The 21648-nt window shown below is 49.7% G+C and overlaps 1 protein-coding gene across 4 annotated transcripts in view; it reads right to left on the bottom strand.

The window, feature by feature from the left end:
- The window catches only part of LOC122377941 (myosin-VIIa-like), a 74590-nt gene extending 57446 nt beyond the window's left edge, over positions 1-17144 (bottom strand). For 3 of the 4 annotated variants that reach the window (XM_043358574.1, XM_043358573.1, XM_043358572.1), the window contains exon 1: positions 16960-17118. The gene's annotated coding sequence lies outside the window, so the exon portion shown is untranslated. Of the gene's footprint in view, positions 1-16959 lie in introns of all 4 variants that reach the window. The other variant, XM_043358575.1, reaches the window with a different exon arrangement.
- Between the last annotated feature and the right edge of the window lie 4504 nt (positions 17145-21648).

Consider the following 21648-nt stretch of genomic DNA (forward strand, 5'->3'; position numbering starts at 1 on the left):
AAATGAATGTTGATATAAAAAGATATGCGATTTCCAGTTAAAAATAAATAGTGACACAGTGAATAATGAGTATCCAGTCGATCTACACATAAAACAAATCATGCAAAATCCCAGCAAAAACCAACTATAATAACATACATGGCCTTGCAACTAACCACCAATGAACCACGCATTTCTGGAAACATGCGTCAGAAGCGTCACCAACAGCTGATTGCAAGGAATGTTACAGCGACTAAATTATTGCGGCCGTAGTTAGTCGAACTTGTTGCGAAAACACTGTTGTATAATGCATATTCATGTGCCATTCTGATTAAATTATTTTACACAACAGCTAAAGTTTTACAATTCAGAGGTTAATCACCGGTTTAGAAATAAAGAGACAGTAAATGCTAAATTAAATGTAATGATTTTATAGATGGTCTTGGTAATGCTCTCCGGCTGGTCATCTGTCGGCATACAAATGATAAGGACGTAAAAAGACAAAAGAAATAAATGCGACCAGCTACGTGTTTTTTTAACATGTATAACTGCTATTTTGAGGCATTCAAAAACCAAGACAGAAAAACTGATTGAAAATTATTGCGTCATCAATGACAGCTTTCCTTCGCCTCAGAGACCAAAATTGACGCAGTCAAATGCCAATCCTTGTCAGAATGTCGGAAGTGCGCCAGTATTGTATTGCGTTATGTTTGGGCCGGCCAGTCTATATTTTGATTTTTTGTAAGGGTAATTGGTGTGTTATTTTCGTAATATAGGGTGGAACAGAACATAGAGTAGGATAGGTAATCAATGAATTTGCATCAAATTTTGTTTAGCTGATAGCTCTTTTTTATGCCGACCAGACGCAAATAAAGTAACATGTGGCATTTGCTCTGATTTTCAACATCTCATTTAAGTCTGGGTTCTTCCATAATGTATATCTAGTGCACACTGCACAGTGCACATAGACTTCAGTTCAGCTTCCTATAAGTTTGCTTTCAGGGTCTTTTATGTTTTATGGAATGCTTTCATCAGCATTTATTTATGCTTAGTAGTTTATTGCTTGTACCCTGGTTTGGTCATTGCCAGACTGTGGATGCTATTGCTGGTTGTTTTCAGTTTTGCATTTGAAATGTGCTTCCTTGATATATTTTTATATTTGGTTCTGTTTTAAAAGTTGTTTTGATGAATATTGTATTGTTAACCTGAGCAAATGCACTTGGCATTGTGTTTTGCATCTAAAAAAAAAAAAAAATTATAGGTTCTTAAGTCTGACCGCCAAATACCCGCCACACGACAAGTTTTGCTTCTCGAACCCGCCAAAAACCCTGCGGGTTTTGAAAACCCGCAGAAAGCGGGTTCGCGGGTTCAAAAAGGGCATCTCTAGTGGCTGCTATGGTTTTTTTGGGTGCTGATCACGAATATAATATTATTTACGATCATAGATGTCTTCATACATTTAGGCCAGGTCGGGTCAGGTCCAGGGTTGTATACGACTCAATCAATAGCAATCAATTCAATCACGACAAATTTGGGAAACCAATCAAATCAATCAAGTCAGAGCAGTTTTCGGGAATTGATTCAATCGACTCAAACGCGACAATGAAAGGAATCAATCAACTCAATCAAACGACTCAAACCAACACATACATTAGGTTTTTTGCCCCACCAACTTGGAAAAGTGTCCATAGCAGTCTGGTGTACCTACCTACCTACCTTCCTACCTACCCACAGAAGAAACATAAAAATATTGTCATTTAAAATTATAAATTGCCATGCCATTCAAAGTTTCTATGTAATAAGGATGGATACCTAGTGATGGACAGGTGGATCATGATATTGAGGTTCAATGGGTAGAATTGGAGCAGAAGTTTCATTTAATGGGTGCAAAATAACCCAGTAGTTGACTCGCCCCTTAACCCAAATCACCACCTTTCACCTAAAGGTTGTCAATTTAATTTTGGCCATATTCCAACTCCATTTACACTAAATATCAGATATTCCGGTTGAAAGTTGGCTGCTCGGATTTTGGCAGTGTTCGTGATTTGGACAATTTACCCTACACCACGTCTATTTTAATGGATAATATGCATCAATAACATATTAACCATAGGGAAATAGAAATAAATATCTTACCTGCATGTGACGGTTTCAGTTAGACAGAGACTGACGGGCAGCCTGAAAAATCTTTCCACACAATGTGCATTTGAGGCGTGGGATGTTGTCAGATTGGGAAGGAAGAGATTTGAAGTATTTAGCGGTCCACGACTCTGGACGTGGCATGTCAATGTTAGGTACCTATGTGAAGAATTCAAAACATTTAATTGCAATACAATTTGAAACTGTTAGGACTGGGGGATAAGGATGAGGATTAAAAATATATTTAAAAGGAAATGGAGAGGACAGGGACTCTGGAACCACAGGATAAGATAAGGACAAAGGAAGTAGGAATAAATAAAATTAAAACGCGAAAACGGCACGGTGCGACTGTGAATAAAAGAAAACGTTTTGCCAATAAGTATGCTAAGCTTTTATAAATCCTTATTCTACGTGTTTTGATTTTTTTGTAAAATGACGTCATTGATTATCATGTACTATGGTAGATCATCATAAAATAAATCGGTTGTACAACACCAATTTCGTTTTAATTATTATTTCAATTGAAATAAAACCACTTAATAATATTCGGTAAAATATTTTAAGGAAAATGAAATATATTAAATATGTTATGCTTAGGCTCTCAGGAGAAAAGGATGAACAAACGTTCTGCTGCAATTTAAACAATGCAGCAAATTAGCTATTAATTGGTATACGTAAACGTAATTAGCGAGACGAAAACGGCGCTTTTGTTTCAGTTATTTTTGTAGGGGTTTCAGATATTTATAGAGTTCAGTGGGTTGTTTCTGAGGAGATGTGGAGATGTGAATTATTAATTAATCACACTTTATTAGTATATAGGGCCTTGCACTTTATCATCTGGATTAAAAAAAAAAAACGTTTCCTGCTGAGTGCAGAAAGGTAGGTAGGTGCATCGCTAGGTTCTATCACCAGGATTGGAGCAGTTATGAGTTGTTGCAGTTGGAAGTCAAAGTTGGCTGTTCATGTTTAGGCCCTGTTCTTTATTTGGCCATCTACCCCATATTGCAGTTGTGATGACAATTGACAAGCAGTTTTCAGTGTAGTTTTGTGATCTTTGATGTCTTCAGTTGGTGTCATTATTTTTCATCAACTAAAACTTATTTGAACTTTCCATTCAATCGACTCAATCATACGAGTCACTCTAATTTTCGGGAATCAAATCAGTCAACCAGTCGCTAAAGTCAAACGAGTCAGTCAACCAGTCATCTCGAAAAGTCAATCGACTCAATCCAATCAACTCAAAATACGCGTTGAAACAAATCAATCAATTCGATCGACTTGATTGGTATACAACCCTGGTCAGGTCAGGTCAGGTCAACTAGTAAGGGTTTTGCCAGGTATTTGCAGTAGGTGGCAAACACCTCTGACAGCTTTGTAACATGTTACGAAGGCACCAAAGCTGCATAGTAAATGTTCAAATGGTTGCTAGATTCGAATTCAGCTAAAAAAAACTAGCCTAGAAACATGTAAAACTCGAAAAAGTGAACCAAGGTCATCAAAGGTCAATGACCTTACCTGACCTGGTGATCTTGACACACACCCTAATGCATGGGAGCAACATAACATCCCATGTTTGAAAGCTTTAAACCAAGAAAAGACTGCAAACCCGCGGCTAATGCGAGCCGACATACGCTGAATCGCGATTCCGGCTAAACATGGTCTCGAAAGAAGGTCACAGGTCAAAGATCATTAAGGTCAGGGAATTGAAATTTTCAGGTTAGCTGTAAAAGTAGTTATCGCGAGGGTACTGAAACTTTCGTTGCGATCGGCCGCTTTTTACGCGAATTACTCGCGAAAAACCAAGGGTTCCGTTCGAAGATTCAGGCCCTGTCGCGCTAGAATGGCATATCGGCCCACTGTGCGCCGCCAGACAGCCAGCGTGTCGCGCTGACCGAGTCTGGGATTGGGCTGGAGGCGGCAGACGGGTATTGCTAACGTCGATGCTGACGAAGACAATTACGGCGGCAGTGAAGACGGCGACGACAACGATGATGAAGGCGACAGCTATTACAGCGATGTCAATAGCGATGAGAGATTGAAGTGACGGCGGCAATGGCCACAATGCTGGGTAACCTAGACAGTGGACCCGCCATTTGCCTTGCTGAGACGGATATCAGACCAACCGCCGATACATATGGCAGTCAGGTGTGATGACACTTGACAGTTGACACGGTGAGGAGAAATGACAGGAAATAACTGGATACAGCTGTCAAGCTTTGGGTGATGATGACAACAGTGGTGGATTTTACAGTTGGAATGAATGGTGCTGTTATATCGAAAGCTTTTATCCTGTTCAGCGTCTTCTGAAGATTTAAGACATGGAGCTTCATGCTGGGAGTTGATTTATTAACCCCAATCAGCCATTCCTTCCTCACCGTTTCCTGGGCGGTAAGACCGTTTGTGCCCGTTCAGCGGGGCGCCCTGTTCCGCCGCCCAGCTAGTTACCTGGGGTGACGGCGGGACGACCCCGCCCCCATCCCTCCCCGTATCCCACCCGGCTCGGCAGCGGCACGAAAACAAGCCCGGTCCGTCTCCGCAGCGTGGCCTACAGCCGGGGGCTACACCTGCCGCCGCCATCCACCGCCCGCCGCCGCCGCCGCCCGGCGTCCCAGGATGGGCCGGAAACCCGTGACTGAGGCAGCGCACGTAGGTGGGACGGGGAGAGCGGAAGGGGGAGAGACTGCACACAAGACTCGTGAGCGTCAAGCAGGTAAAGGAATAAAGATGTGTCGAACGATGATTTCTTAGGTTTGCCAGCACTAATAATTTGTCTTCGGATTCATGTTCAATTTCACTCACTTTGAAAACCGTTGTCAAGGCGCTATGTAAAGAAAGGTGGTTCAAAGTCACGAAGAAAACATTGGAAATCACTCATGAATCATGATATGTTCCATTGATTCTCACTTTCGTTGAACTATTTTCTCCGTCACGGTTTTAACACTTTCGAATGATGTGAGCATTGACACAGCACGATGACAGACAGTGGCTTTTAAAAGAAAGGCTGCCTGAATCGGTCTGTCATGCTCCGATAGGGTAGCCATAAGGCTGGCTCACTCATTTATCCCAGCTTTCTGTTCGTGATGAAATTGGGGAAGTCGCAGCTCCAGACGACTACGGTCTGAAGTACTTCTGCATCATAAAATGAGTCCATTTGACTGCTGTTTCGTCAAAACTTATGATAGTTCTTATCGAGCAATGACCATGTTTTGGAGGGATGTTTCGTATCACTCATTGATGAATGTGGGGCACACTGTCCTTATCATGTTGTGTTGGGAATGCTGTCTGATCCGGAGATCGCAACACTTACTGAAACATGACACGGTCCTAATACACGCAGAACTACCGATCATCTCGCACAGTCTGTGGCACGTCTGTGCGACAGTCGACAGAAGCGCGTTTTTATGTGGCACGTTACAGCACAAATAATTCCCCGTTTTGTTTCGCTTGTCAGTCAGCGGGGAAAAGATTGACGACTGATCATGCGGACTCGGATGTGTTCATACTGACTGCGAGCCGTATCTATTGAAGACTGAAGATATATCTAGTGCAGTTCGGTGCCATTAAACAACAGCATAGCTATGCCGAGAGGTTGGATCAGCGATCTGAACTCGCCGATACCGGGATAGAGATAGCCGGCCGATGTAGGGCTACTTCAGGCGTTCTCCAGGTTATCGGACAGCAATAAAGATCGACCTGATTCGATTGCAGCTTGATAAGCTGAGTACCTTTCAGTCATGCTTTAATCCATATTCACTAACTCAGGCTGTCGATCAAAACTTCAGAGTCATACTTTTGCCAATAGCGTCAACCATCCAATTCAACAATGCATCTTCAATTTTATTCCCTTTAAGGTCAACAAAACGTATTATTCAACGCTAATGGGACTCTCGTAGTAGATTGTAACCCTACATACACATTTTTTGCACTTAAAGCGTTGCTTCCTGTTTAGAAGGCACATCGCTGTAGATAAGCTGCAACAAAGGTACCGATTACCAGCACACAGTCCGTCTGACCGTCACTGTCCTGCCGTCTGTCACGCCGTTCGCCGCCGGTGACGGAACTGATAGGAGGATGGTGATATTAGGTACGCCGACCCTGTAACGGTGTAACGCAGGCTTTAATTGGCCCTCGGCGCACCCTCGCCCACACAGGGGTGACGGTGGACTAACGCACTGGACGGGGGTGGAGGGGAAGGGTGAGCCGGCACCTTTACCGCAACGCCGTGAAATCGACCCAGTTTTGTACAGCGAGGGGCTGCTTTTTGTGCTCTGTGTATCCAAAATGGAAAACCTGTAGCGTAGGAAGTAAAATGATTTACATGTATTGTATGTGCATTGTGCAATGTGCATGCTAAAAAGGTCGCAATAAGCATTAAATAACAATAAACAGGCTTTTCCCGCCTTGAGCTCTGTTCTGCCGCACATTTTAACGGTAGGTAATGTTGCATTGCATCGATTGATATTTTTTATGAGATGGCACTTTTGCAAATCGTAAAAAGTAGATATATGTAACAGAAACAAACTTATGAATTGAACACCAATTATTTCACACATAGGCTTCAAAATGTTCCTTTGTATGTGCCCAGTGGCGTATCTAGGATTTCTCTCAGGGGGATCCGCAGTCAAAGGGGCCCTTAACTGACTGGGTTGAAAGGGCCCGTAAGTGGCAAAAGGGCCCTTGTAGCCTGAGTTGAAAGGGCGTTCAACCCGCGTCCCGTGGGGGGGGGGGCGAAACGGCCCCCTGTCCTCTTCCGTAGTTATCTCCTAAATGACTGCAGATATCCCCACCAAACTTTCAGGACCTCTACGGGCATCCATTTTACACATTGTCACCAATTTTTTTCCAGAGGCTATGATAGGTTGGCCGCAAATAACGTCATGTTCTGCCATTTTCGACCCAAAAAAGTTTCGCAGGAAGAGCTGTCAGCCCTACAGAGCTGTAGAAACATAAAAATGTTCCGAGATAAAAGGTGTACAATTAACAGGCCTAGGTCAAATCTGAGCACAGTTTAGCCCCGCCTTGGGTTGGGCCCAGGCTGGAGCGTTGACCCTAGGTCAAATCTGAGCACAAATTACAGAAAGAGTGTCAAAAGAGTTTTGTTTGTTTTGTTGGGCTATGCCCTTTCGGTCTGACCAGACCATTTCAGGGCCGGAAGGATGATAGGAATTGAGGGAGACATTGGTCTGGGCGGGCACCTTGGTGAGTCACCGGGGCTGAGCCTGTCCAACAGGACAGGCCGACCAGCCCCCCAAGTGCTCACTGCACCCGGTTACGAGTGTGCTTCCTTAAGAGCTGCAGTGCGCTCCAATGGGAGCCGCCCGCACGGTATAAAGTTGCCCGTCCAGGTCCAGCCTGGATCATGGGTTGCGGCATGGAGAAGGATTTGAATGTCCTGAAGATGGAAACGGCGAAACGGGTGTTAACCCGCGCCGGGCCGGGGGGTGTTTGAACACCCCCCTGCGGTTTTTCGCAGATATCTCAAAAAACGGCGGCGCGGAGCGCCGCCGTTTTTGGCACACCTATTTGTGCATCTTTTCCGCACATGTTGTGAAAATTTCGGACCCAGGTCGCCTTAGGTCAGGTCACCAGGTCACGCCAAGTGACCTCACCTCAGAAAAAATAAGAATGCTCGTCATAGCTACACCGATTGATCGATTGCCTTGAAACTTTCAGCGATTGATAAGAGCAACATTATCTATAAAATGTTTATCTCGGAATTTTGATATCGGTGACCTAAGGTCAGGTCAATATCGCGGCCTCTCCATTACCAATGGTCAATGGGAGAAAATTGAAAAGCGTCTGTTTTGCACGAACGCTATTCTAGACACTCTCTAACATCGAGATGTAAGTAAAATTGGCACACTGAATCGGAAAATGACAACTGTGACCCCTCGTTATGTCCCCGAGGTCATCTCAGGTCACGAACAGAATCTAACAGTTTTTGGCCAATAACTTCTGATAGAGGCGTGCTAGAGCGCTGAAAACGCCTTAGATGTGTTCGACTCGACGTTGCGGATCGGCTGATATGCAACATGACCTTTTCCGGTCAGGTCATGACCTTGACCTGAGGTCAAATTTTCAAGTTGACCTTTCAAGGTCCAATTATAGTTCATTCGACGCGTCTCGACGAGAGGAACACGATGCTGGCAAAATTAATGTCATGACTCTTTTGAGTCAAAAGTTATTGCCGAAAAAAAAACGTTTTTCGTAAAAACGGCTATTTTTGGAGTTTTTGCCCTCTGGAGGCTAAACGGTTGACCTGAGGTCAAATCTGAGAACATTACTCAGAAAGGTCTGTAAAAGGGCTATTGAATGCCCTTTTCTCTGGCGCTGTAGCTCTATCGGTTCCCGAGATAGTCGTTGGCAGTTTCCAAAATGTTGAAATAGTCAACATTTTACGTTTGGTGACCCCTGGTGACCTGACCTTTGACCTGACCCAAAAATGACCTTTGTGTTTTCGTCCTTATTTTGGACGTTCTTTCGATTGCCGCTTTTCGCGTGTCGCTACGTGGCCCAGGAGCCGAGTTAGAAGGGGGGTGTTCAGACACACCCCCCTTCCGGCCCGGCGCGGAATCTCAGAGCACCGGCCCGGCGCGGGTTAAAAGAGCTATTAACTACGCTTTTCCCCGGCACGGCATTCATTTCCGAGTGATGCGGTGGTTTGTTGAAAATTGTCGAAATTGGACCAGAAAATTGGCGAAATTTAGCCTTGGATGACCTATGTGAACTGACCTTTGACCTGATCTAAAAAGTGACCAGAGTAATTTCGTCATTATTGTTTGCGTCCTTTCGAACGCTGCCTTTGGCGTGCTGGTACGTGGCTCAGAAGCCGAGTTAGAAGCAGGGGTGTGGAGCCGGAGCTGGAGTCGGAGCCGCCGGAGCCGGCATATTTTGCCCGGAGCCGGAGCCGGAGCCGTCCAAAAAGGCGGCGACTCCGGCTGCTTTTTTGAAGAGGAAAAAATTATTGACCTACAGGCTACATAGTTCGGTTTGACAGTACAAGGCAGTAAAACATGTGGTATTCAAAATAGCCTTGTTATGCAAATACAGAAGCAACGTGAACCAATCCTTCATCTTTTCTCTTCCACCCGTATTTAATTGTATAGAGGATGTACTGAGTATTGGAGCCGGAGCCGCCGGAGCCGGACCATTTTACTCGGAGCCGGAGCCGGAGCCGAATCCGATTTTTTCTCCAGAGCTGGAGCCGGAGACGTCTGAAATTTCCACGGCTCCGCATCCCTGGTTAGAAGGACCCTGGCCGGCCGAGTGGGAGGGTGGGTGCCACCACATCGTTTTTTTGCGACAGCTCAGAACACGTCGGCAACAGAGAGCCAAAACTGGGCATAGCTACCTGACCTTTGATGCAAACCGGGCCTTGTGACACCTGCATTTTCAAGGGGGCCTCTGGTCGTCTTAAGGACCCTCTGTTACCCTCAGAGGGACCCTCTGATGGCCTCTGCAGACCATCACTGGCCTCAAAGGGCACTCTAGTGGCCTCCATGGACCTTCTGGGTACCTGAAAGGGCCCTTTGTTTTCTCTCCAGGGGCCCTTGTTTACCTCAAAGGGTCCTCTTTTACTTCAGATGGCCGTATGTTTGTCTAATACATGAGGCCCCTGGTGGCCTGAGAGGCCCTGTTTGTGTCCCAAAGGGCCCTTTGTTGACCTCTTAAGGCCCCTAGTTGGCCTAAAAAGTCCTCTGATTGTCCTAAAGGGCCCTCTGTTCCCCTCAGAGGGCCAGTCTTTTCCTCAGAGTGCCTGCTGACCTCATAGAGCCCATAGTGGCCTGACATAGCCTTCATATCACCTCAGAGGGCCCTCTGGTGTAAGGCTCAAGTGACCTTCTCAGAGGGCTCCGGCTGACCTGTGACTGACAATTGTCCACTCTTATCCCCCTTTTGGGTGACCTATTTAATACCCCCTCTGACACCCAAGCCAAAATACAATTTTGGGACACTGACTCCGAGGGCCAGTTGATTTTCAGAGGGCCCTCTTTGAAGTGGATGTGAGGACCCGCTATTCGCCTCAGAGGGCCCTCTGGTGGCTTCAGACTTCAGAGGACCCTATTTTGGTATCAGCGGGCGCCTCTCTGTGGCATCAGAGCGGCCCTCAGGGCCTCAGAGGCCTCAAATGGCCCTATTACATCTCAGAGAGCTGTCTTTGAACTCAGAGGGATCTTTTTTACTTCTTTGTGGTGTCTAAGGGGGCCCTCTGGCCTTTGTTCGCCTCAAGGGGCCTCAAGGGGTCCTCCGATGACTTCCAAGGACCTTCTTTGATCTCAGAGGGCCTGATGACCTCATAGGGCTCATGGTGGTCTGACATAGCATCATATCACCTCAGAAGGCCCTCCAGTGGCCTGAGAGGGCACTTTGTGACCTTTGAAGGCCCTCTTTGATCTCTTTGATCTCTTCGATCTCAGAGGGCCCTCTTTGAGGTGGCTGTGAGGGCCCTTTGTTCACCTCAGAGGGCCCTCTGGTGACCTCCAGGGACCATCTTTGATCTAAGAGGGCCGTCTGGTGGCCTCATAGGATACCTTGTGGCCTGAAATTGACCCTCGTACCTCAGAGGCCCTTCTGTTCGTCTTAACAGGCCCTCTGCTGGTCTTAGCGGACCCTTCGTGTGCCTGGGAGGGCCCCCTGAGTACCTGAGAGGGTCCTCTGTGTGTTTGAGAGGGCCCTCTGTGTGCCTGAAAGGGCCCTCTGTGTAGTTTGCCTGAGAGGGCCCTCTGTGTGCCTGAGAGGGCCCTCTGTGTGCCTGATAGGGCCCTCTGTGTACCTGAGAGGGTCCTCTGTGTGGCTGAGAGGGCCCTCTGTGTGTCTCAGAGGACCATATGTGTACCTGAGAGGGCCCTCTGTGTGTCTGAGAGGGCCCTTTGTGTGTCTCAGAGGGCCTTTGTGTGCCTGAGAGGGCCCTCTGTGTGTTTGAGAGGGCCCTCTATGTGCCTGAAAGGGCCCTCTGTGTACCTGAGAGGGCCCTCCGTGTGTTTTAGAGGGCCCTCTGTGTGCCTGAAAGGGCCCTCTGTGTACCTGAGAGGGCCCTCTGTTTGCCCGAGAGGGCCCTCTGTTTGCCTGAGAGGGCCCTCTGTGTGCCTGAGGGGGCCCTATGTGTGCCTGAGAGGGCCCTCTGTGAGCCTGAGAGGGCCCTCTGTGTACCTGAGAGGGCCCTCTGTGTGTCTCAGAGGACCATATGTGTACCTGAGAGGGCCCTCTGTGTGCCTGAGGGGGTCCTATGTGTGCCTGAGAGAGCCCTCTGTGAGCCTGAGAGGACCCTCTGTGTGCCTGATAGGGCCCTCTGTGTGCCTGATAGGGCCCTCTGAGTGCCTGAGAGGGCCCTCTGGGCTCTGGCCCCCGTTCGTCTCAGAGGGTCCCTTTATTCGCCCCTTCAGAGGGCCCTCTGTTTGCCTCAAAGGGCCCTCTGTTTGCCTAAAAGGACCCCCTATTCGCCTCAGAGGGCCCTTTGGTGACCACAGGGGCTCTATTGTTGCATTGTAGGGCCCCCTGTTGCCTCCGAGGGCCCTTTTTTATCTCAGAGGGCCCTCTTTGAGCTCAGAGGGCTCTTTTCGACCTCTTCGCGATGTCTGAGAGGGCCCTCGGGCCGCCTGAGAGGGCCCTCTGAGTGCTTGAGAGGGCCCTCTGAGAGCCTGAGAGGGCCCTGGCTCTGAGTGCCTGAGAGGGCCCTCTGAGTGCTTGAGAGGGCCCTCTGAGTGCCTGAGAGGGCCCTCTGAGTGTCTGAGAGGGCCCTCTGAGTGTCTGAGAGGGCCCTCTGAGTGCCTGAGAGGGCCCTCTGAGTGCCTGAGAGGGCCCTCCGTGTGTCTGAGGGGGCCCTCTGTGTGTCTGAGATGGCCCTCTGTGTGCCTGAGAAGGTCCTGTTCGTTGTAAAGGGCCCTTAATATACTCTACAAGGTCCTTCGTTGGCCTAAAGGGGTCCTCTGATAGTCCTAAAAGGGTCCCTAAAAATGTAATTGATACTTTTCAATTTGTAAACAAAATGTAAGTGGTGAAAAGGGCCCTCAAAGTGTTTTCATTTTTTTTCGAGTAAAAAAAAAAATTTTTTTTTTGCTCCAGGGGGGATCCTAGGACCCCCAGGATCCCCCCTTGGATACGCCACTGTATGTGCCACACATGTACCCTTTATGATTCACTGTGTTCCGCCGCCCTGCCGTTAGATACTTCAACCGTTCGTGTGGCGCACAGCTGTGCACATGACAACGGCGGCCGGTCTGTCTGTCAGTTTTTGTCACCGCTCTGTGGGGGCGCACGGCCGGCTACCCTCCCCTATCCCTCTCTCCCTCCGACCCTCTCTCCTCGCCCACCTGTTCCTGCGTGAGTCTGATCGACCTGAGTTCTACATAATGTAGATCTCGGCTCTTGAGTCATGAGATTTGTGCTCATAGCTTAGAAAGGCTGCAGAGAGCTGCAGCCTTTCTGCTGGTCATAAAGCTACCGGTGGTCATCGCGTCGGAACAAAGGTTAATTCCTACTACTCAACGTTCTTCCGTCAATCATTCATTGACTGATTCACTCCATTAGGTGTGCTGGTACTAAGGCACATAGCAGATTAACGTAGGAAGAGATACTTCACTCTCATCGATACTCGAGTCAAGATACGCTAACCAAGTAGCATTACAACATGGGTAACGGGTATGGACTGAATTCAGCCTTTCTGGCGCTATACAATATACCCTGGCGGTATACCACCTCCATGCAGCTTCGACCAGAAATCCGCCCGGTTTCCTGTCCCCTGACACCTATCCGTGCTTCTATCCTCAGTATACTGAAATCCTTCTCCTCCAAGCCGCAACCCCCCTCCGGGCTGGACAGGCAACTTTATCTCATGCGGGCTGCTCCCTTGGAGCGGCACCGCTGCTCCTGAGGGAGCCCACCCCGTAGCCGGGTGCAGTGAGTGCCTTGGGGCTGGGTGGCCTGTCCTCTGGACGGGCTCAGCCCCGGCGACTCACTAGGGTGCCTGCCCAGACCAATGTCACCCCCTAATTCCTATCATCCTTCCGGCTCTGCAATGGTCTTGTCGACCGAAAGGGCCTAACCCAACAAAACAAAAATGTCCCCTGACAGTGTGCGCCAGGTGCCAGCGAGCGTTATTACAGCCCCGCCACCGCAGCACCTTCGCGTCGGTCGGCTGATCGTGATTGGGGACTGGGAGGGGAGGGAGGTTTGGCGACCGCAGCGCTGGAACAGAACGCTAACCGCACCTCGACCCCGAGGCGGCGCGGCGGCAGGGTTGGCGGCCGAGAGAGAGAAGCCCGAAGCCCGATAGCCGTTCATAGTCACTGTCAGGAACCTTCAGACAGCACCCTGGCCCTGATAAAACAGCGCACTATGCGTATCGGATCAACTTGGCTGATCTTCAGGGTTTTACTGGAGTGGCTGTCAGCTCCCTGAGCCCGATAATTCGGTTGGATGGGACTTCGGGTCAACTTCTCGGATTTGAGAGCAGCTATCGAGCGTTAGCTGCTGGTCGTCAGCAAATGATTGTTTTTCATCAGTGTCCTTACGCTGTTCGACCCAAGTCTACCAGCAACACAGCTAAAGGACCGACGAACCGATCGACGAATCTGGCAAGTCATCCTGTGAATGTGCGGCCGACATCTGTCCTAGCCGATATAAGCTGTATCTGAGCCTTACGTCCGGTATCTGATGATAAGTATGTGTTGTATCTGGGCCGTCTGTAGGGTCCTCATCTGCTGTATCTAAGCCGTCGGCCCAGTAGGTATCCGCCCGGTATCTACAGTATCCGAACTGCCTGCGGGACGTCCGGTATCTGCCCTGTATCTGCCGTATCTGAGCCGTCCGCGGGTGGCCGGTATCTTTCGACCGGCGTCACGGCCACCACGATACGTGTAATCGGTCCGCTGATCCCCGGCGAGCGATATCGCGCCCCTCTGTCACCTCCTCCTGCCCTCTGCCATCCCCGGCCTCTGTCACCTCCCCCGCCCTCTGCCTCGGATTGAGTAACGAGCTGCGACATTGTACTAAGCTTTGACTGTTACGGGGTCAATTACTTTTCGCATAGGTAATTACGGGTGCAATTAGCAATGCATTGAATAGATGACCGTTTTTTTATAAAGCACACTATCATCCCAAAGGCTGGCTCTATAACATCTTGCATGTTAGAGTGCCTTCATCTGGTCTCCAATCAGAAACTGTTCGCTCGCTGACCGTCAGAGGGGTCGTCATATCAGCCGTTACTGGCCTTTATTGACGTCATCACATGTCTGATAGGCCGGGATCGGCATCCTATCTGCGCCGGGGGGAGGGGGAGGGGGACTGCCGGCTCCTGGGGGACTCTGATCGGCCACTGAGCGACTTCAGACCCCTCCCCAGCTGGGTTTCCACCCCTCCCCAGCCCGGCCCGTACCGGGCTTCTGATTTGGTATAATGAAGAAATATCGCTTCATGGAGAAATATCGATTAGCAGATTGATAAGTAACCGCTGATGCTAACAAACGAACTTTTGTGCACGGGCAGGTCGAATATATCTTGTCAGGAATGCTTAAATTAAACGTCATTCAGTCAGGCTTGAAATATTTGCTCCATATTTTATTAACAAAGAGACGGTGAAACATTCGACAATGCACTTCAATGCTCAACGATAAATATATAGTGAGATGCGTCATTGGTAGTCAAAGAAATACAAATGACCTCGACCTTGATTCACTAGTGGAGTGTGTCTCACTGAAGCCAATGGTACCCCTAGCCTAATCCTGTTTTTTACTGTTTACTGTTTAAAATCAGCTCTCAGCGGTCCCACTTTTTAACTACTGTGACATGACATAATGTCGTGCAAAAGAAACGTTAAAAAAAGCCGACAATCGTGTGCCGAGATGATAAGTGTGACAACTTTGACTTCCATATCGGACTCACCGTCAGCAAAGAGACGAGATGCGTCGGTCTTAGTAGGTAAACGACATGTTACCGAGCATTTGGTAGAGGAGTTTTCCTCCCTAGTTTGTAAGCACGCGCGGAAAGGACGTTCGTCGTGAGGAGGTCGGAATGTGGGCGGCCGTTTCTCCTCTGACCAGCTGAGGAGAGGTCCGATTGGACCTGTTTTTGGACCGGACCTGCCACGTGCTGTGACCAGGCTAGGAATGTGCTCCCGGGGTCCAGAAACCGGACTAAAAGGAGATGGAGGAGAGAGAGAGAGAGAGAGAGAGAGAGAGAGAGAGAGAGAGAGAGAGAGAGAGAGAGAGAGAGAGAGAGAGAGAGAGAGAGAGAGAGAGAGAGAGAGAGAGAGAGAGAGAGAGAGAGAGAGAGAGAGAGAGAGAGAGAGAGAGAGAGAGAGAGAGAGAGAGAGATAAAGGAAGAGTAGAGGGCGACAATCTTGGATTGGAAAAGCACTACTCATTTAATCCGATGTTGGCAATGGATGTTGGCTTGAAAAAAAAACGGAGGCCTGTAGCGACGGTAGTCTAAACCCTATAGCGTGTAACTGCCCTCCCTGTAGAGTCTAAAAAAGCTGGCGGGTAATGATCAATTAATATCAATTTGGAACATCCCAATCAAATTAAGATCATCAAGAGGAGCACATCCGTACCGGAGAAAAAGAAATCCCTATGTAGAATGTCGATGATGTCCCACATTCGACAGAACCGGTTTACCGAAGAGAAACGAGAGCGAAGATGATAACACGCCATAAGAAAAGCGTGAAGTCGGGCAAAACACGATATTCCCAGGCAGGACACGTCGGAGCGCAGAGCGCATCCCTGCGCGCATCCCTGTCCGTCCTCGCCCTCCACGAACAAATGTTCCACGCTCCGCAGTTCGCACGTAGGAGACATGTAGAGGAGACGGGCCAGTAAGGTCCCTCTCAGCTCAATAATTACTCTCTTGTTTACCGCTCTGGGGCTATATCGGAGAGGAAACTGGACCGATCGACCGACGTAGAGGGAGAAACCATACCGTCTGCACAGTGAAGCGTGACGCCGGATAATTGTCGGAGCGGCGCGTCGCCCTCCTCCCTCCCTCTCTCCCCTCCTCCCGTCCTCTGCCTGCACTCCATAGCACACACGGACGTGGGAAGCCCGACGAGTGCGGCCGGCGACTGTCGGAGACTCCCGAGACGGTCAGCTGTGGACGGGCCGCTCGGCTGGACGGAAGGTCGGGGGGGGGGGGGGGTGCAGGGGGAGTGATGGGGCTGACGGCGGGCAGCTGAGACTGCAGGTAGGCAGTTTGGGGTGCTGAAGAGCAGGGAATACTCCAGTTAGGTAGCTAGGGCTGCACGAGGGCAGCTGCCACTTCCAAATAGGCAGCTGGGTGCCTCGACGCCGGACCCGAACACTCTAAACGTGTCAGAATGTAGGTCGCTGCCCGGACCTTCAAAGCCAGAGTCAGGTGGGATGTCACTGGAGCCATTGCTAGCTTTGGGTCGCCCTGGAGCCACTCGGCGGATCCAGCAGATCTGAGGCATCCATCCAGTACCAGTATGGCAGCCGGTGCCGGCCCGGAGCGGCAGACCGCGCCCACAGGAAGTGCCCGGACCGGCAGACCGTCTGCCCTCCCCACCTCCCTCCCTCCCTCCCACCGGCACGCCAGCTGCGGGGACAGTTTCTCAGGCCGAGCCGACTTTCCCGGCGGCTGCGGAGCGTCGTTCGGTGCCGCCGCCGGCCATCCGGTGACTCTGTGACCGAACCAGCGCCCCATCTCGGTGGGGAGACTGTGCTGGGGTCTGGGATCGACGCTGACCTGACCTGCAGAGGAGCGGGCAGGGCGGGACAGCTCTGCACCGGCCGGTGCCAGCCGCGTCCGCCGGAGGCACCCAGCCGGAACGGCGGGTCATAGCCCTCCGCGCCGCCCAGCCCGGCCGGCGCCGCCGCTACAGACACTCACCTCTGTTTGTACCGACGCAGCTCAGTGGGCGGCAGCGACGGTGAGCTTTCCGCTCCCCTTTCTCCGGGGTCCTGCAGCGCCTCGCGGGCGTACTCGGCTCTCGGTACGGACACAGCTCGCACACACGCACACACCTCGCTGCTCGGTCCGGCACCCCGACTGCCGCCGGCGCCGGTCCGTGACCGCCAACAGGTGGCTGCCGCTGACGTAGGGCCGCCCCGCGACCGACGCGCAGAGACATCTGCCGGCGGTAAGGGAACCTCAGCTTCGCGCAGTTCCCGCATCGCTTGGCGCTGTTGGCACCGATATAGCGAAAGATGTGGTGATCGCTGACTGCTGATACCATATCAATCATCAGTGTGTGCATCTTCCTATATGGCTAGCGTAGCTTACTTGTATCTCAATGCGAAGCTTTTTTTACCACAGACTCGCGTAGTTAAACCCTATACCCATTGCAAGGGACGTTGTTTTTCACCTCCGGACTGAGGTCAGGTCATTTTCGTGACCTCACCATTATAAGTCAATGGGAAAAATGAAAACTGCTATTCTGGCGCCGGGAACGGAACGATCTCCAACAATATCAAACACACAGAATCGTGATTTGATGCACTCTTTGCAAGGTTAGATGCGTCTTTTTTGCAATGTTTACCTTGCGTGACGTCATTCATGGCGTCATCAGGGTCATATTAGTTTTTCGTCAAACTCAATAACTCCCGATCGAATTGAGCTAGCGAGTCGGGAAAGCCACCAGTGCACTCAGGAAGACCTGATGAATCAAATGATATGCGATATGACCTCTTTTGACCAATTTCATGACCTGGGGGCGCTGACCTGACTGTGACCACCCAAACAAAAAGTATACCTATCATTCGACGCGCATGAGCGAGGCGAACGCGATGCTGCCAAAATTGCGGCTCTGCGGCCGTTTGTGTTTTGCGAAGTTATGCACCAAAAACGGAACCATAGCTTGGGGCACTTAAAGGGACCCTCCCACCTTAACATTAGTTTTGAGTTGAGATAGCCAAATTGGTGGCCATGGCCTGAAAATACCGGTTTGGGCATTCACAACATCGAAAAATGCTTTAATTCGGAGATATGGAATTTCAAACTTGCAGTTTTCGGATTCTAAGGGGCTAATGCATTGGTATGCCCCCTTAGAATTTGTGACGTCAGCGGAGATCTAACGATTTTTAAATCTTTTACTAAAACGTTTGGCAGCACGCGGTGGTATATGCTGCTTTGCGCGCAACAAATGCCGCACTTTCAAATAAAGTCGCTAGGAACAGCGGAGATCCCAAAAAGTAAACAAAAGTAAAAGTCTAATATCTTGAAAACCGGTGGATATTTTTCGATGAAATTTGGTAGATATTCATTTTTGCTCTTTCTGAACCGAGCGACATCACTTTCATGCCAATTCATTAACTTTTTTGAAGGTGGGAGGGTCCCTTTAAAGGAAATAGTTCACTTTCACGAAATTATTTTTTTTGCAACGATTTATGATTTTTTATGTTCAAAATAATCAGCAAAGAAAATAAAACCTTTTTGTAACAAAAGATTTTTTTTCTATATTTTGATATAGGAAGAACTTTTCAGTTTCTGTAAGGCACACGCGATCCAGTATGAAAAGAGCATGGGTCCCGAAAATTCTTCAGAAACAGAGAAATTATCGCAGCCACCGGCATTTGGGCGATCTGCTCGATCTGATAATGTTCCCCTGAATGTCCTAATTGATCAGTACGAGAATTTCTCTAGAGTTCTCGTAGATAATTTCTCTAGTTTCTGAAGAATTTTCGGGACCCATGCTCTTTTCATACTGGATGGAAATATATGCAAGGCACACATCCTCAACGCAAGACACCTTTTTCGGGACGAGAAATAGAATATCTTTGCCTAGGGTGATCGTTGGGCTGTAAAAGCTCCTGATTTATGCTCGTCTCAGCCCAAGCTACGGAACTGCTATTCCAGTTCAAAACCCATGTTAAAAAGTGAACTATTTCCTTTAACCCTATTAGTGGCAGGCTCCTGGCTACCCCTATTAGTGGCAGGGGGGCTGTTTACGACCCCCCCCCCCTGATATCTCTAGATCTAACGGGCCGATTTTCAAAATTCAAACGGCATTCGATTTCGCTCAACGTGATCTACATTTCTAAAAAATAAAAATTAAAAAATGGCAATAGGGGGGGGGGTAGAGGGGGGGACCCCCCCCCCTGATATCTCTAGATCTAACGGGCCGATTTTCAAAATTCAAACGGCATTCGATTTCGCTCAACGTGATCTACATTTCTAAAAAATAAAAATTAAAAAATGGCAATAGGGGGGGGGGGGGGGTAGAGGGGGGTAAAAACGGGCAAATTGCAGATACATTTTAGACTGTTTATCACGGCCAGGTTTCTGAACCAATCTTAACGCAACTTTTGCCGATCGATAGAGAATGAACCAGGAATTCACATGGATCCTAAAAATATGCATTTTCAAAAATCATAGGCGGATACAGATCATTGAGATTGGGGGTAGGTACACAAAAAATATAGTAAATAAGGTTTTTGTTGGTACTGTTTCTAAAAAGGGTGGTAATGGTCTTAATGTTATGTTACAATTTTCTTATGAGAGAGCGACTACAATTGTATTGGTCATGCATAGGCGGTGTCAGGGCACCTATGTTGGGAGGTAAAACATAACCCCTCTTTTTGTACACCTGGATCCGCCTATTACCCAGCAAACATGCCCACATGGTTCCCATATGGGGCCCACATGGGCCCCCCACCTCTTCCATATGGGTCCCACATGGGAATGGCAGTGGGTGACACGTGGGACCCATATGGGTCAGCCCACGTAGGCCCCATATGGGACCCACGCGGCGCCCACATGGGACCCATATGGGTAGCCCATCTGTAGCCCATGTCCCACGTGGGCCCATCTGGCCCATGTTCACCCCATATGGGACCCACATGGGATGCCCATCTCCAGCCCACATGCGTTTGCGGCCCATCTGGCCCATTTTTATCCCATATGGGGCCCATATGGGTAGCCCATCTGTAGCCCATGTCCCACGTGGGCCCATCTGGCCCATGTTCACCCCATATGGGACCCATGTGGGCATGTTTGCTGGGTATAGCAAAAACGTGTCAAAAGAGGATGCACAATAACTTTGTATATGTTATCACATGATACCTTTCATTCACTGTTCGTAAAACTGGTGCATACAGTTATAATACATCAGCATCGTGATCTTCGCCCAAATGACTCGCTTCACGAATAGGACCCCCCAATTCCTAGTGCTCTGGAGCCGCCCCTGGTAAAGTTATGAACTTGAAATTTTCAGGGAATGTGCCCAATTTAGTTTTAGGAAAAGTCAGAAAATTTCAGCATCGTAGCTTCAGCGGTTTCGGCGATATTCCCGAAAAACCTGAGGGGTGGATTAAAACAACTGCCACTAATAGGGCTGCCACTAATAGGGTTAACCTGACCTCAGAGTCACCGGTTGACCTAGGACCTTAAAATCGGGTATCAACCTCTGCGTCTCGTAACGGCGCACACGCTCGTCTTTTCCGCGACGCGCTAGCTCCACCAGGAATGAAAGGGTGAGGGGGGTCGTACCCCCTCGACTTGCGCGTATGTAGAAAACCAATAGGTCCGGCGAGGGTTAATTGAATATAGCAGTTAAGAGTAACCCTTTCATCCCAAAATACAACACTCATGCAGATCGTTCGTGTATTTTTCCACAACCATTGTGCCGATACAGCAAATTACAAGCCGAAGGCTCTCCAACATACCTAAGCATCGATCGTGTTACAATTAATGGACGATCACACTCGGCCGAGCCTGCCCGAGTGTCAGACCTCTCTTGTCCCGCAAATGCTAAACGGGATTACATGAATTTACATCTACACACCTTTCTACATCCGACCTTGCTGAGTGGATGTGGCTTCATTCAAACGGAGAGAAGAGGACATGGAGCTACATCGCACCAGCGTGCTGCTATCTGCCGCGGCTCGGACTCGCCGTCCGGCCGGCTACCCTCCCTCCAATTCCGTCCGGCCGGCTACCCTCCCTCCAATTCCGTCCGTCCGCCTGTCCGTCTAGGTGAGGCAGCACTTGACGGACCAGCCCTCGGTGTCACGTGGAGGCTGATGAAGAGCCTGCCGTACGGACAGCCGGCCCTGGTGTCCAGCTGGGAGGCCGCCAGCGTCAGCAGGCTGCAGGTGTCGGAACTCCAGGACGGCCGCGGCACCAGCGCGACGCAGCGCAGCAGACGCGCCCGGAACGGCTGCTCCCAGGTCATCTGCGACGTCGGGTCGGCCGGACAGCCGAGGGCGGTCACCACCGACCCTGCCGGACAGACGAGTGTGTCGCTCCACGTGGAGTGGCTCACCACCTGGACGGCGGCTGAGTCCAGGGTGACCCCGGCAGGCAGTGGCGTGCAGCGTATGAAGCGCAGGGTGCGGTTGGACTGGGCCATGCCGGAGACAGCTGTGTCCGGGGGACAGGACGAGTGCCAGGTGGAGGTCGCGTCTGTGGGACCTCCCACCACCAGCTCGACGATGGACGGGTACACGTAGGTCATGGCGCTAGTGGTGGAGGTGGTGCTCGCTGTGGTGGCTCTAGTGATGGTGGAAATGGTAGTGGCTCTGGTAATAGCAGAAGTGGTAGCTGTAGTGGTTTTAGTGATTGGCGATGTAGCCGTGGTGG

Source organism: Amphibalanus amphitrite, unplaced genomic scaffold (assembly GCF_019059575.1).
Source record: "Amphibalanus amphitrite isolate SeventyFive unplaced genomic scaffold, NRLGWU_Aamphi_draft 000053F_arrow, whole genome shotgun sequence".
Classification (NCBI taxonomy): Eukaryota; Metazoa; Arthropoda; class Thecostraca; order Balanomorpha; family Balanidae; genus Amphibalanus; species Amphibalanus amphitrite.